The 15,697-nt window shown below is 41.0% G+C and overlaps 2 long non-coding RNA genes across 2 annotated transcripts; one reads left to right on the forward strand and one right to left on the reverse strand.

Annotated features, from left to right (window-relative positions):
* Window positions 1-2,213: 2,213 nt before the first annotated feature.
* Window positions 2,214-3,760, reverse strand: LOC111263487 (uncharacterized). Its single transcript, XR_002682262.2, has 3 exons — window positions 3,679-3,760; window positions 2,776-2,938; window positions 2,214-2,466 (listed from the first exon to the last, which is right to left on the reverse strand). It is a non-coding gene; the product is annotated as an uncharacterized LOC111263487 (long non-coding RNA).
* Window positions 3,761-11,005: 7,245 nt separating this feature from the next.
* On the forward strand, window positions 11,006-14,759 carry LOC111263488 (uncharacterized). The gene is made up of 4 exons (XR_002682263.2): window positions 11,006-11,417; window positions 11,682-11,950; window positions 12,326-12,448; window positions 13,799-14,759. It is a non-coding gene; the product is annotated as an uncharacterized LOC111263488 (long non-coding RNA).
* The last annotated feature ends 938 nt before the right edge of the window (window positions 14,760-15,697 follow it).

The raw sequence follows: 15,697 nt of genomic DNA on the forward strand, positions 1-15,697 counted from the left end.
CCTTATCTATCTTATTTAATAGCATATTGTTTGTTGTGTATATTTGAGTCTCATTCACATCTATAGATCCTTGTCGAACAAGCGGGTCAACTAATACGCTGCGCCTTGCCCCTATGGACAAAGCTAGCCTTAAGAGTCTCGATAGAAGCATTAACTATTGAAAAAAAGACACTTTTTAATTAAAAGAAATTACTACCGCCTCCTGCCCCTGAAACTAGGAACAGGTATGAACAAGGAAAAGCTTTTGTTGTTGCAATTCGTTAAGATCTGTACACGTATTGACAGCGTTTGACAGAATTCAAATATTTCTCTTTGATACTCTTGCTGGACCCAGGTAGAATCCCGTTTTTTTTATTGCGTGTAGTATCTTGCACGAGCTTTTCAGCGTCAGATATAGCTTTCCTACATATTCTAATTTGAGTGACAGTAAAAGCGGCTTCATTATTGATACCAACGTTTCGAAGAAAAACGGCTTCATGAAATTACCCCGAAAAGGAATTCGGCCAAGTTGTAAATAGGTTTCAAAGTCGCTGTTTTATAATTTGTACTGTATATTGCTGGCTGTTCAATGAGATCGATGCACCCTCTGTAAATTTTAAATTTTCTGCTGAAAATTCCTTCACAATCGAGTCTAGCGTGTGGTATTTTTTGTATTCGCGGCCGAGCACACTGGGCAGTACGGATTCGTCCGTGTCGTACGTGACACGTCTGGGTTGAAAAGCAAAGCATCTGTTATAGGGCAAGCGAGTCATAGAAACAATCGTATGTAGTAGCTCTGAAAGCAAAGCCGGTATATCTTTTCGTAGCCGTCCTAACGACATGTATAAACGCTATAAAAAATAGAACTATTTAGAAAACCAATTCTACAAGCAAGATGATCGTTTATAGTAGTTTAGCAATTTAGTATATCGAAATTCAATGGAAGTCGTTAGTTACTGACGCCCTCCAAACGAAGGGCGTTGATGACAATCCAAAGCTCCAACCAATTCTTACTTGTATTCATATAACATGGTTGACATTTATATTTGTTTTTGGGCAAAAAAAATTTGAGTTCACATGACTCGTATAGGTGGGTCAGTTAAGTAAGGCACGCGAAAAGTAAAAACAGTCACATATTTATGAAAAAAATCATAATCGTCTGACTTTACAGACACTCAGCTTGTAATGAGTACGTGTCTACATCCACAGTTTCCACTCAAAACAAACAGGTTAATCAAGTATTGTCGCATATGAAATCGATAAAAGCGTCTGCAAACTGAGCTTATGTTGAATAATAAACATTTTTTTGTTACTTCGAACACAGAACGAAAGGCTTTATGTTAATACTTTAGATCTACTGCAGCCGCTATAGGAGCCATCTTTATTTGGCTATTTTTACTCATAGCATCATAATGCACGTGCAAGACATAAGCTGAAAGCAATCGATGTTCTTTTAGGTTGCATGTCTTTTATGCGTTGTAAGCACGAGTACGTATTGCCAAGTCAGCATTATCAGAAAGTAGTCTGACCCATCGTCCGAGAACGCGGACTGCTTTTGAGTAAAAGCATGCAGCGTGTGACTACCTGTAAATAGCTGATACATGTACGTATACGTTAAAGGCGCAGTTTCGAACAAGAGCACCTCAGCGCCAGTGGGGCGACAGGTACTGCAAATACCTGTTAAGCTGCCTTTCCTAGGCTAGTCACTCTTCTTCGTTGTTCTTCGTTAAATTCAACACGTTATGTTGACTATTGGGAATGGCTAAGGAGCGGACTAGGGAAAGTACGAGCTTTATTCTACGCTTATGAGCTGTTTCACTAGATATGCGACTAACTCAAGCCATATGGCGTTTTTTGGGCCTTTATTTTATGCCTTATAGGTTTTCGATTGAAAAAAACGAAGGTGGTCCCATCGACCCCTGTCAGCAGTTCAGATAAAATACGAGAAAAGACTGGACTAAAGGTCCAGAGAGTCTGTCCTAGGTAGTCCAATCAATTTTAGCCCTATGACTTCAGGTTATGCAAGAAAAAAGATTCATATCATCCTGCTCAGGAGCATGTTTCTCGTATAGTTCGGTCTCTGCGATGCTGGACCAATATAGCTTTAGTTTATCTTTTTATATCCTTTCATCCAACATTCATCCGATCCGAAAGAAGGGACCACTAACCGATCTTATCGACCTAACTGTTCTCTACGTTTGGTGACAATCAAATCCACAAGAGCAAATGATTTTTATATTATACACTTATTATCCGGTTTATTTAGTTCGATGTTTCTTGCTCTATTTGGAAGGGTAAATAAAAAGGTAATTTAGGCTGACTCACTACGACCAACGACGTTTTCTTTATACAGTTGCTTTATACAAATATACCAACACCTAATTGTCAGAGGTGTTTAGATGGCCCTTTAACCACTCGTTCCTTTGTAGGTAACCAAAACGATTCTGCTGAGACAGTGTGTCCTTGTCCAACAGGGTAGCCTTTTTCCTATCATAACAGAGAGTCCAGTTAGTGAATGTTCAAACGTAACTAACAAGACTCAATTATGCTATAGCATATCATTTCTACATGCGTCTTCACTGCCTTCTACAAAGAAATCGATACGGTTAAATAAGGCCAACAAAACCCAGCATGCCTACACGGGAATTCTATCTGATACGACCACACTAGACAAAATAATCAAATTAAATCATGTTTTCGTTTCAATTTTACTAAACAGCAAGTGTTATTCGTATAAACTAGATAAAGAAACGTATCCTGACAGAATACAGATGCAATAAACGTTAACATCGATACCTTTATTTAGCATTGCGGCTCTGCTGTTAAGTCTGGGTAGGACGTAGAATAGCGCATGCGTATCTGTGCGCCTACGTCGAACGTTTGAAATCAAGCAACCTATGCCTCAGGCTTCCTCGCACGTCGCTGCGCCCCCGCATTTTTCTATTGGACCATTCGGTTTCTGTTAAACAAGCTCATTTATTAGCCGCTGTGATTCAATTAAGTCAGTGGCGATTATCACGCAATGCTAATATACGCTCTTCTACCACCCTTTAAATTTCTAGACATGTAGGTAGACAAACTGCTGTGTCTTAATACGTGTCGCACTGTTCATCACATAGAAGATACCACTATTTCTACATGTCGTACTATATCGAACGTTGTCGTCAATTGAAACGGATGGTTTTGTAATTGATAGATAGATAGATAGATAGATAGATAGATAGAGTAAGTCTTGTGAACCTGACAAATGTCAGATAGAATTAAGAATTCAGTTGACCGCCTCGGGACGAGTATGGCATCGGATTCACAGGCTTGAAATTTCCCGTTTAGGTTACCAGGTGACGCTGACAAAAAGAACCTCCTACATTCGCTGTCGCTGACTATCTTTATTAGTTGATAAATTTTCGGATGTTTTTTAGAAGTCCAACCAGTCCCCAAGTCTAACATAAGAAACAATCATTTAGATATAATAACTAACTCGATTCAACAAAGTACCTACATATGAGAAACAATAAAACAAACAAATGCTACAGCAGCGTCATCGTATCACACAGTGTTTAGAACACATATGCAAGTATTCTACCTAGACAGAACGGATTCTACGCCCCTACCTCCTTGGCATACATTTTGACTTTGCTTTGAATACGAGCGGTGCCTGTTCTTCTACTGATCAAATGTACGGTTACGAATTTCACTTACAAAAGGTGATGATTCGCCGAAGTAAAACTTGGAAAATATGAAGGGTGCAAAGGAGTCCTGTACTCAAGCTGTTGCACGGTCGCCTTCACAATCTTTGCCATAAGCCGCCTGCAAAGGAAAAGGATAACTTTGCTTTGTCTATCGGGCCTTTTCTGTTGGATGGCCACGTTTGTTTGACATAACTAGGCTATATACAGATCTCCGTTGATCATATTCTTCGGTGTATAGTACTTTCCAGTCCCGCCAAAGCAAATCATTGCCGTTTTCGAATAGGGATCCGGCTTAACTCTAGCCTCAAGCGTATCTCTTACGACTAGACATTTTTTTCTCTATTTGATGTCGATGTAAAGACCCCACTTCTTATCACTAATGACAACTCTATATAGAAACTTGTAATTTTTTCTACGTCTTGTCCGATAACCGGCTAGATGTTAGGGGCCAATCCTAAGCCTTGTTTCCTTGTACGCCTAACCCAGCCCAAGCCATACCCAGGCCCCTGATATCTAATAAAATTACATATATTCAAGAGGCCTGACAATAGTATCATGTTGACGGATCATGTTATTGCTCAGTCAGCGAGTTGTTTGCCATCGAAAGTCCTCATAGGCTTCGAATGGCCGAATGGGGTGAGCGTGCCCATACTTTCCAGACTCAAGACTCCACCTTCGAACTTACCAAACCCCTTCCTGTAGTGCTTTCAGCCATAGAGTGCTCACCCTACACGGTGCAAATACTCCAAATTGTTTCAGCCGATTTTGACCCAGGCAACAGGCAAAAATGCACTTTTTATTTCACCTGAAACGTTTATCTTTGTAGCCCAAACTTGACAACAAATTTCCTTCACCGCTCAGCGATATTATACGGACGTCTATTGGAGAGAAAGGGCTTTAGAATTACATATAAAAGTAAACAAACAATATAAAAGTAAAGGCAAAAGGAAACACTAAAAATGAACCGAGATTAGTTATATTACCCAACTTGCACTTAAATTACACAGATCGTAAAGGCATATATATTAAGCGGCTAGTACGACTTAATCCACCTGATCGATGCCATTAGGCGTCATATGATTAATTCTGAGATATGTAAGCCGCATACAAATGAGATTTCGAACAAATAGATTATTATGTTAATTAGTAGCCGAAGAAAGTTACTAAGGGATAGCAAGCAAACGGAGAAGTCAGTAATAATATAGTTAAGGATCATCGGAAGCCATTCCTGATACTCCCGCTTCGGAGGAGACAAAACTTCGCCACTGACCAGCGTGTGAATAAGCGTGTTATTCAACAACCTTTTTTTACTAGTAGTAACCATTTCACCGTGTCACGTTAACCTACTCGAATTTTTGTCGATGACACAACTGCAGCACATAACGTTACGAAGGGAGCTTTGAAGGGCTGTAAAGTCTCTAAGTGCGGGCTGCGGGTGGGTTCGGAACGGAAACGGTCCCGGATGTCAGCCACGAGGACCGTGGAGGGTGAAATGGCGCCAACATTTGAAAAGAAGCGAAGGAGGAAACGAATGAACGAGGCGGTGGCCCTACCAAGCTCGACTTGGACTCCACGCGGCGGGTTTTCCGCTGTAGGGCAAGGAAAAGGTAACAAAACAGGCAAGTACAAGACAGCAAGCGAAAGAAATACACACAAAAAGCCGGGGATGTATACGGAAGAGGATCAATGGGCAAGACTTGACACCGAAGAGAGATAGTCGGTGACGAGGAACGAAAAAGCGCGTCAGAAAAATAGAGACCTAGGCTTCCAAGCCCGTAGCGAGGGCACCTTGAGGAACGAGCGGAGTGAAGATTAAGGGCAGGTATGGAGTCCCGCGGGGACGTACAAGACACAAAAGACAATACCGAAGCGGCAAACACCGTGGAACCGCTATAACTGGGGTCGACTGGCTAGCAGGACAGCCTTTAGCGTTCATTGGTGATCTTAGCCTACTGGACAATCATGCACACATCCACCGACCTAACCAGTAAATGAGCATTTGCATGAAGTGCGATAATCGCAACTCAAACAGCAAAGACATAAAAAACAGTCGAGGCATATTTTGCTACGCTCTAGTTGATGAGAAATGATTGATATTAACATGGAATATTGATTGATATCTATACTACGAAGAGTTTCAGTTCTTACATATTCCTTTTAAACGAAATTGTAAGTTTTATCACTAATTACAGCTATCAAACGACACATCCCAATTTATTCGTTCCACCTGATTTTGGATTTGAAAAGAAGCCCTTTTTCGACAGAGCTGCCCCGCTTAGGGTATCGAGAGACTCTTTTGCTGCGTGCCAGTGTGCCAATGACACATACTAATGACATCGGTCCAGCTTTTTGTAATCATATGTTCATAAAAAAAAGTTTGCGAAGCTTGGGTCGTATAAAATAAATAATTTCGTTTATAGCAGCGGAACGTTGGCTTAGTATATCAAGTCCTTTTTATTTCTTAGTATTATAGATATACATGAAATGTTGCAATATTTATATTGCTGTTTCTCTATTATGTCTCAGAAAGGCGGGATTTTGAGAAGCAATGCTTTTATTCTTACCGTTCGATCTTACGGCTTGAACAGATAACATGGCCGAAATGCTAGCATTTTAATCATTCAACCTTATTTCTCAGTGCTCAACAAACAATTCATGACCTTCGACCTAGCTCACTTCGCACTGAATACTGATGAATATTACCTCTTCTAATAAAAATCACAATTCTTTCACCAAAAAGCAGCATTCTTGCTTTGGGGAAGGACTGAGTTTTTGAGCCCCAGGGAGGCTCGTACTTAGTGTGCCGATAAGGTGAATTTTGCCAAGCAAATCGGGCATCTTTACTTCGTGATGCGAAAAAAGGGACCACCACAATAATACGACTGTGAGAACGGCAAATTTGCCAAAACCCTGGAACACGCATGGTATTGACGCCCAGGTATCCAACTGCCAGAAGCAACTTTTATATGTCATACCCACTTACCTCGCTTACCACTCGGAAAGCTCTCCTGGAATAAATTCTAGCTATTTCAAATCATAATCTCACATGCACCAATCCTCTCGTCTCACAAGCTAGGTAAATTATTTTTACAAGGTAAATGTGACAGAAAGCACATGACTGAGCTTTGTGCGTTCCGTCTTCCATAAAGCAAGGATAGTTGACGACAATATGGAGAGTCTATATAAACGTGTGAGTTTTTGTTTTTGTTAGCAATGTCTTTAACTTTTCAAAGCATATTGTTGTTTTTATTCTCTCAACTTTTTTTTTTCTTAAATCTACTGAACACTGTTCTACATGTGTCAGGAAAAATTTGACTTTATGTCACTTTACCCTGTCTTCCTTATTTCTACAACGGTCCTACGATCGTAGTCGGAAGGCTCTGTATTTAACCGGTCCCTCTAGGCAAGTCAAAAAAATTTTCCAAGATCATCCATACGTATATACAGCACTTTTAACAACAAGGGGTTTTATGGCACAATAAAAATTATAACGAATCAAAATCGCCAGCCGAGAGATTTTACATGACTGGATATGGGTGACAGGTTATCTATCTGTTCGTGTGTTAGCTACCCGGAAAAAACATCAGCAGGTAAACCCTTAGTGGCCGCGTTTGTCGTCTGTGAAGTTGTTAAAAAGCTTGCGTCAGCTGTAGACAACATACGCTTTGGTGAATTCTGCCGTAACAATCGACGAGTCGCACAGATCCGAGAAAGGCAACTCTGTAGGAACTGCCAAAGTGGCCAAAGGCTACAGACTGGTCTTTGTTTAAACTCTGCAGCAGTAATAATAGCGCCGTCGGAAGTCCCCTTGTCTAAATCAATTTACGAGGTTAGTGAATGCCAAATGTTCATGTGGACCTTTTTTGGTGCAGATTTTTAATAGGACATTAAGAAAAGACCTATTTCGTTGGTGTCAATAGCAAAGTACTAATAGCAACAGTACTTAATGGATGCTCCCCAAACTGTATCTAGTGCATTCAACGACTCAGTTTTTTCCCTCTAAAGGGAAAGCCTAACGATCTTTTTAATGAAATTGACCTGATCTCTATATTACGGCCAACATTTCATCGAACACAACTATAAAGCACTCGATATGCCCCAGCAAAAATGTTTGAAAAAATTCGTTCATTGGAGATGTTACACTCTGCTACGAATGGCCATAAAAATTTCTCTAAGAAACCTTCGAAAATTCTTTTGTAACCATCACAGGCTGTAACTAATATGACTATGGTGATTACGGGATCAGGCGACGTAACATAGAGTGCGATTCAGTTGCCGTGACCGATCTGCAATGCCTTACTCGAAGATATACTTAATTATATGTTGTCGTCTATAGTGCGGTGGTCCATTCCCCCGCCGGAACCCCCACAGCTGGGGAGCTTTCAAGGTTTCTACCTTAGGTGACGTAGCGATTAAGTGAATTGAGTAGAGGTGGAACTCTTTCAGGATTGATCATTTCGTGGCCAAGTCAAGCTCCCTCCAATTGGCCTTTTAGAGAGCCTGTTGTTTCATTCAAAAGCATTATATACAATATTTTCAACGTCTTGCCTTGATAAACTGACCTAGCACGGCGGCGTGCTTGTTGTAAAATATTCTTCTTAATGTTGACTCGCGTTAATCGCGTCTACCAAAGCCTTTCTGTTGAGACCCCCCTTCATTGCTGAATACTGCGGCGCTTACTGCCTCACTTTCCTTTTCAACAGTTATATGGGGGGAATACTTGCACGACTATATCATGCCTAAACTCGTTATAGATGGTTTGCCTAATAGAATCGACAGCAAGGTACGTTACATCTCTAATCGCTTTGTTTGACTTATGTGAGTAATGGAAATCACATGAATCTAGAGAATGTGAGATTGACGTCATTGTCTAACTCTATTTACTTGGGCTGAAGCCATGAATGAAGTGTGACCATGAGGTCGTACGGTGTGACAGAGGAGCCATACGGTCCGCTGTCGATTGAGGCAGCACGTATCCGCAAGGTTTGTGTATGCAGTAGTATTAACCATTTCCTTTTCGGAGAATGTCTGATAAGGACAAATCTTCCTAATATACGCTGTGAGTATGAGCTTCAGCTTACGCCCGAATCTATTCGGCACCGTTGTCAGGACCCGCTAGTACTTTTTTCGTGCCATATTCCTACTGGATCTTTGCTATATTTTCTATGGGGACAGTGTGCTCAAGACAGGTTTGTCGATATTATTTTATCAATAATAGCTGCGCGAGTCGTCTACGAAAAAAAGAAACTACACACGTTTCCTAAATCCCTTAACTTTCGTCATTTCAGTCAAGGCTTCCTTATTCACCAACCACCGATAGATCTATCAGGTAGCCTCACCTTCGGCAAGCACGAATTTCAGCCAGTGGCGACTGAACACTAAACAACAAATATCTTTGGCCCTAAACTCGTCCTTCTCTAAGGGCATCCAGTCAGTTTCCCGTTTTAGACAGACGCATCCTTAATGTAGCTATTTGTCAACAATGGTCGAATCTAATTGGTACGTCGCCGAAAAGATCTTCCATTGTCCTCCATTCTCCGTGACTCTCCTCATTTTATATAGAATTTATTTTCGTTTTTTGTTAGGGTTCCTTCACATCAAGTCTGCGATAAGTGCCTATTGCTTCTGTGCTGGCAGTGCAATGATAATTACTCACTAGCCCATGCCCAAAAGCAACAGTAATGCTGTTATCTTATTTAATACGCTTTCCAGCAGCGGTATTTGCATAATCTTGTTGCCGACCTTGTCATTTCAACAGCATTCGTCGGTTTGTCAGTGAGTTCCGCCTCTTTGTGAGTCTATTTACGAACGCCACCTGCCGCTTCTGGTTCTCCTATCGGCTGCTCGTCTCCTGCTATTCAGCCATTTGAAAAGTTTCTTGCCATCGATTTTCGCGCACTATTTTCACTTGGAAACTTTCATACTCGCTGCAGTTAACACTGTTCCTTCACTCGTTCGCGCCCTCCTTACAAAATCGTCGTCCGCTCATCGAACTCATTTACCTCTATCATCAGTAGTCATATTGGCCTCTATCCGTACGTCCATCGGCCGCGCGCCACTTCTTGTTGAGTAGTACTTAATCGCCACTCTGTCGCTCCGAAATCCGCTATGGTCACAACAACAGAAATAGTGTCTGTTTTTGCTAATCCATCAACTCTTCAGCTCTACCGAACGTTGTACACCTGAATATGTGCTTTACATGCGCCCTATAGATCTGATTTTGTAATTGGCTGCTCAGATTTTATTAACTAGATAAAGGTATCCTCCGTTTGAAGAACGCTTTGAATATAAGCGTATGGGATTGCCACAAATATGAGTCTATTTGTGCGTATTCATCAGAACAAGAACGTGTGAAAAGGTATTTAGTTTGAGCTAGTTTTATCGTATGGGCCTTAGTATTCGCACTTTCATTTGAACGATTAATCATTTCAGATCTCAGACGAGCATGCAATTGATTGCTGTATAATATGGACTGGCAACTCACAGTGTCCTGTTATGCCTGTTAATTTTATAAAGCCTGCACAGACGGCAGGGTGTAATTTCTGATATATGTAAAATGCGGCATTTTGGCATTCACGCTGGCCGGAAGGATTTACTCACCAGTTATTGGTTTGATTGTACCAAAAAAATAGGGTCTCATTTCTTTCTCTTATTTTGTCAGATACGCATACATGTGACCGAAGTAAAGCGTTGCCTCAAGAAACAGGTACGCGTATAGCACTTGCCAGTGCACAAAAAGCATAATTAATGCCACATGTTTGTTATACATCTATGTCAAATTCCTCTACCAAACGATAGTTCTTCAATAACAATTTACTTGTGTAGTACACCCTTTTTTTTTTTTTTGAAACCCAGAACCGCGAAACGCTTGCACCTAATACGATTATATAGATAAAAGGTATGTATCTCTATTGGCCTTAGGAAAGACAGCCGCCGTTTCGTATTCGACTCGCTCGTGCTCCGCCCGCTTCACCCTTTCTTGAGCTCACGTTGATTACAACGTTGACACCTTCGTCTTTTGCTAACGTCGATGTCCTATTTATTTTCTTAGATCGCGCACGCGCTCGCCAGCCAGCCAGCCAGCGCGGCCTTTGGACTTGCCAGCTTGGGTTAGGTCCACCTATGCTCCACTTAGCTCTTTAGCCCCCTTACATCTGCCGTCTACAGATACCGCACCTACCGCTGGTTGCCCTACCACTCTACTTTGGCAAAGAGCGTTGTTTACCAAGAAGGAAGGTTTTACTAAGTGCCAACATGGCGATTTCGTCCCGTCTCTTCAGCTCGCGTAGCCATCCAGCGTTCCAATGTCAACCTATTAAGTGCAGAGGGAACCACGGCGGCGCTAAAAGCAGCAGTAACAGAAACAGCAAAGGTATAGCCTCGTCTGGTAGTAACAACAACAACAACAACAACAAAGCACCTGCTCGGCCGTGTCTCCGACCCTGGTCTAGCCTCACTTCTATCCCGATGTCCGTCCAGTCGCGTTAATACAATGCTTTCGATATTTCTCAAGGTAGCTAGCTATACGACTGTTGGCTTGAGAATACGATCGCTCCATCCAAGAACCATGTGGCACCAATAATGACCATGTAGCAAGCTGTTGCGTGGACCGTTGCTTAAACTTAACCCGCCTAACCGATAAAGTTATAGCGAGACAATGTCAACTATTTCAGCTTATTTTATACAAGTGGCATGACAGGGTCGTGCGTTCGAGTTGAAGTCGCCCGATAATGTTGTTAGCCTGCAAAGGTGACGTATCAAAAGCTCTTCGTACTTGAAATGTCATTCGATCAATTAGATTTCAAAGCTTAATTCAATTTCTAACAAGATATTTTGCTTTTTCTCACTCTGTGTAATAATATGTTAAGTTAGAAAAGACATTTTAGTTTTTCGCTTAAAAAATGGCGCCTTTCTGCCAGAATTCTAGTAACAAATTAATTTGCTATGTGTTATCAGTTGCCTTCGACGATTCGGTCCCATCTGGCACACAATTTATTTATTTGTTCTCGCCAGACGTTTTCAGGTCCTGCGCTGAAGAAATGATCCAGCTTTTAAGACCCTATCTACTGCCGAATGTACTGTTACTAACTTCATTGGATAGTAATTGGAAAAGGTCGTATGCGTCAAAGTGAGCTCTGGAGAATATGGCGGGTGCAGGAGAACCTCCCAGCCAGGCTCCTGTTACTATGTTCAGCCTAGCACTGTAGTGGACAAGAGCGACTTCGCTTCGTTTATCGACCTTTTTCTTCGAATGAAGTCGGTTTTACTTACCGAACGCAAAGGTGAACGCAACTAAGCTATGCACAAACCCTTGTTGACTGTCTCGTTTTTCTTGGGAAGTTTTCAGTGTCTAAGCTTAGACTTTTCCCGTCCCACGAAACGCAAGTCATTGACTTCTTATGATGTAGATTTGACTTAACCCTCTACCTGGTCTTATTTGTCAAAGCTGCCCACTCCTTTCTCTACGTAAAGACACCGCTTCTGGGTACTGCTGAGAAATGACTGCAACGGCGTGTACTGAGCAGGATATTGAGAAGCAATCAGAAGCCCTGTAATGTTCACTTAGTTTCTGGGGAATCCAAGTTCTTAATTTCCGAGTAAATCTCATAGGTCTAGGGTGCGCCTCGACAATTATATTACTATGATTTATTTTCTAGATTGGCTCATGGATTGTTTGCCGGCCGTCTTGTTTCGAACGTGCCTTCAATCAGTACTCGTCCACTCGTCGTGTAAATGGCCGACGAACGCGGGCTACATCCTACAGTTCTACGATACCATTTGTAAGCTTCGCAAACTAGTTTTGAACAGTCCCGTCAGATACAGAGACCTCGCTGTAATGTTTCAGCAATTGTTGGGTCCTTGCAAAAAGCGAGGTAAACTAGGCGCCGAGTATGCGCCTTTTGCTTAACCTGAGATCTTCATCTTTGCAGCTTGAAGTTGCCATGAAATTTCGTTCAGTGCACAATTAAATTTGGAAAGGAAGGCACAATTTCCTACGTAGAGAGCGGAAACAAATAGCGGAAAGATCAAAAGGCAAGGAAACAAAAGCAGGCCGAACGTACCTTTTCTCCAACTTAATCTTATAGCTTATTGACTAGGTAAGGCCTATAAGGGCATGAACCACAACCTCACATAACAGCAGTTGTGCTAATCGTATTATCTTAGCGAGGGTCTCTTTTTAAAAGCCGCCCTCGCACGTGTCCTTTTAATGTGAAGACTGCTTATCGCATTCAAACATAAACGTAAAAAACGTAACGTAAAAACTCGAGGTTGCATAGAGCTAATAGTTGAATTGGGTTCATTTGGTTCACGAACTAAGCATAATTAATTAGTTGAACTGCATATATATATATGTGTGATCTGTTTTTTTTTTTACTAGGGATTATATAGATTTCTCATTAGCACAACACAAAGCTAACAATTGCCGAGCTTACTTAAATTTTTAAAATAAGAAACAAAAAAAGTCGGAACAAGCAGTTTCAATGGATTCAATATATTTGATTTAAGAATAGACCCACATTGATCGTGGTAATTAGCCATTCTGATGCCAGCTTCTCAGAGACACCTCTACCACCTGCGAGTGTTCTAGTCACCTTTGCTCTCGTGCTCGAAGCTGCGCAGGAAATTGCTTTTAGCCTTAAGCTCTCGTATTTAAATGGGGTGAAGAGGTAAATGTTTTTAAACAGGCTGCATGAAAATAAAGCTGATAATCCATTCCTGTGGCGTCTATAACGATAACAAATAAAACAAAAAAAAGAAAAAAAATATATATATATTTTTTTTTTAACGAGTATATTAGTTAAAAAAGTGAGCAAAACACACGCTTCACTAGGTAAGCAGCAAGGTCATATATATATATAGATGAGCAAAGCATGCCAAAAGTTTACAAGTGGACCTTTGTTTCATGTTGATTTTTTCCGCGATTCACCTCCGTATACGTCTCTAGTACTGAATTATGCCGCATCTGCGCCACAAGGTATTAGGCCCGTTTATGTAGCTATAAAAGAGTTTGTCTTTAAAGTTTAATGAATTTTATGAATCAAAATCCAAGTTAATCTTCAAAGTACTAAGACATTTTTACATTTATGTCAATGGGACTATCTTAAACATGCGTCTTTGCGGTTCGGAAGGTCTTCGCTTCACCTCTCATGATGACACGGCGGTCTCCCCTTCAACCGTCGAGGCTTCGCCTGTGTCGGTAGTATATTCGTGATTGTTGCCGCCGCCGCCGTTGTCGTCGTAATCACAGGGGCGCTTTGGAGAAAGGAAATTCCAACAAAGGATTGACGCCCGAATACCGTCTGTCATTAATGTCAGTAATACAGACATTAATAATCATCGAGTCTACTGGAGTCACGTCATCGAGCAAGCAAGCAAGCGCCGAGAAAAGCTAGGCGGATTGGCAAAAAAATCTGATGGAAAAATCTTCGCAAAAGGGTTGTCGTTATGCACCGCATAGGGGCAGTCTGGAAAAGGACACGCTAACCACGCGAGCATGTAGCATATCAGTTAAAAAGACGCTAGAACGAAAGGCCAGTTAACAGACATTCAAGTAGATGTCACGAAAAATCGAACACGATGCGCCCGACTGTTCAATAGATTAACGATAATAGAGACACCTATTTGCTATATGCACAACGAAACAGAGCACATCGTATACATATCATATACATACATGTAAAGAAACAACAAAGCGATGACTAGAAAAAAATAGGCATAAAGAGATAAAGTCTAGGTTAATCTAAAGCAGCCTAGAGTTTTTTCAAGATGTTTCTCAATTGATAAGAAAATTATTTGAACATACCAGAGAACGAATCGGAGCTTCGCAAGAGTCTAATTAATAAATAGCATACTTACTTACATACATACATAGCGCATACAGTGGCTAACGAATATACTTTACTCCTACGTATATAAACACAATTTCAGTTTGCCCCCTATCGTGCCGTTGGCGTTTTTCATTTGAACAGACTTACAATGCCAGCCAAGTCCCTTGGAGTGTCGTAAGGACAAGAGTAACAAGGGTGATTGTGTTGACCGAGAGACGGGGTTGAAAGACAACGATAGTTAAGAATAAAAACGCATAACGCATTGGACATGTTTTCTAATTGTCTACAGTGTCCTCTTTAGTTAAAAAAGAAAAAATGTCAGTTTCTCTGTGAAATCTCTTAAATACCTAATGAACACCTTGAGTCCCCCAGTATCTTTTTGCTTCGACAAATTTTACTTCGTAGTGTTTGTTTTTCGCGTTGTAACATTTTTTGGGCTAAATTTTCGTATTTGGAATAGTTCGCCAGTACTATTTTGTAAATTTGTTTGTTATTGGTCGATAAGTTGGAAGATATTGTGAGAAACGTCCGATTCCCAGATCGGATTTTGCTTAATCAGTATTGGTATTTATGGTGTGACGGCATTAGGAGCGTGTAAACAGTGTTTATCTATTTACATTTACCTCAAGCCTGTCTTTCTAATTTTGGTTGACACCTCGTTTATGGGTGATCTTCTTAGTGTGAAAGGAAAGCATCCTTAAACATTGATATTCGTTGTCACATGCGTGGTATTTCGGGACCTGCTGGACAATTCTATGTTTCATTTGAGCATTAATGAACTGTTGTTGCTGGCTTATTCCCAGTAATTAAATTTTCTAATTACTGCTTGCAGGATTTCCTTCATAGAGTTCGAGAGAAAGGCTCGTACAGGCGTCTAATTGCGGCTTGTACTTAATAAATCTCGTAGTCTGTCTCCGTTTACGCTTCTAGTCTACGCTTTAGTTTTACATTACTTTTCGTCCTCGCCCTTTCTTACTGCTCGGTTTTCAAAGATCCTTTCATAGCGGAAACACTTCGTTAACCTCTATATGGCCTACAAATTGTAGGCCTCCTAGATACGATGCCTCCTAGATACGATGTAGCATCTCTTATACTGTCATGTTTTCTCTAAAGCTTTCGATCGATTCACTTGCAGCGTTAGTCTTACGTCCAACCTTTTGATGTAGAGTACATCTGTGTAGTTGTGTGTGCCGAGTGTTG

Source organism: Varroa jacobsoni, unplaced genomic scaffold (assembly GCF_002532875.2).
Source record: "Varroa jacobsoni isolate VJ856 unplaced genomic scaffold, vjacob_1.0 scaffold_770, whole genome shotgun sequence".
Classification (NCBI taxonomy): Eukaryota; Metazoa; Arthropoda; class Arachnida; order Mesostigmata; family Varroidae; genus Varroa; species Varroa jacobsoni.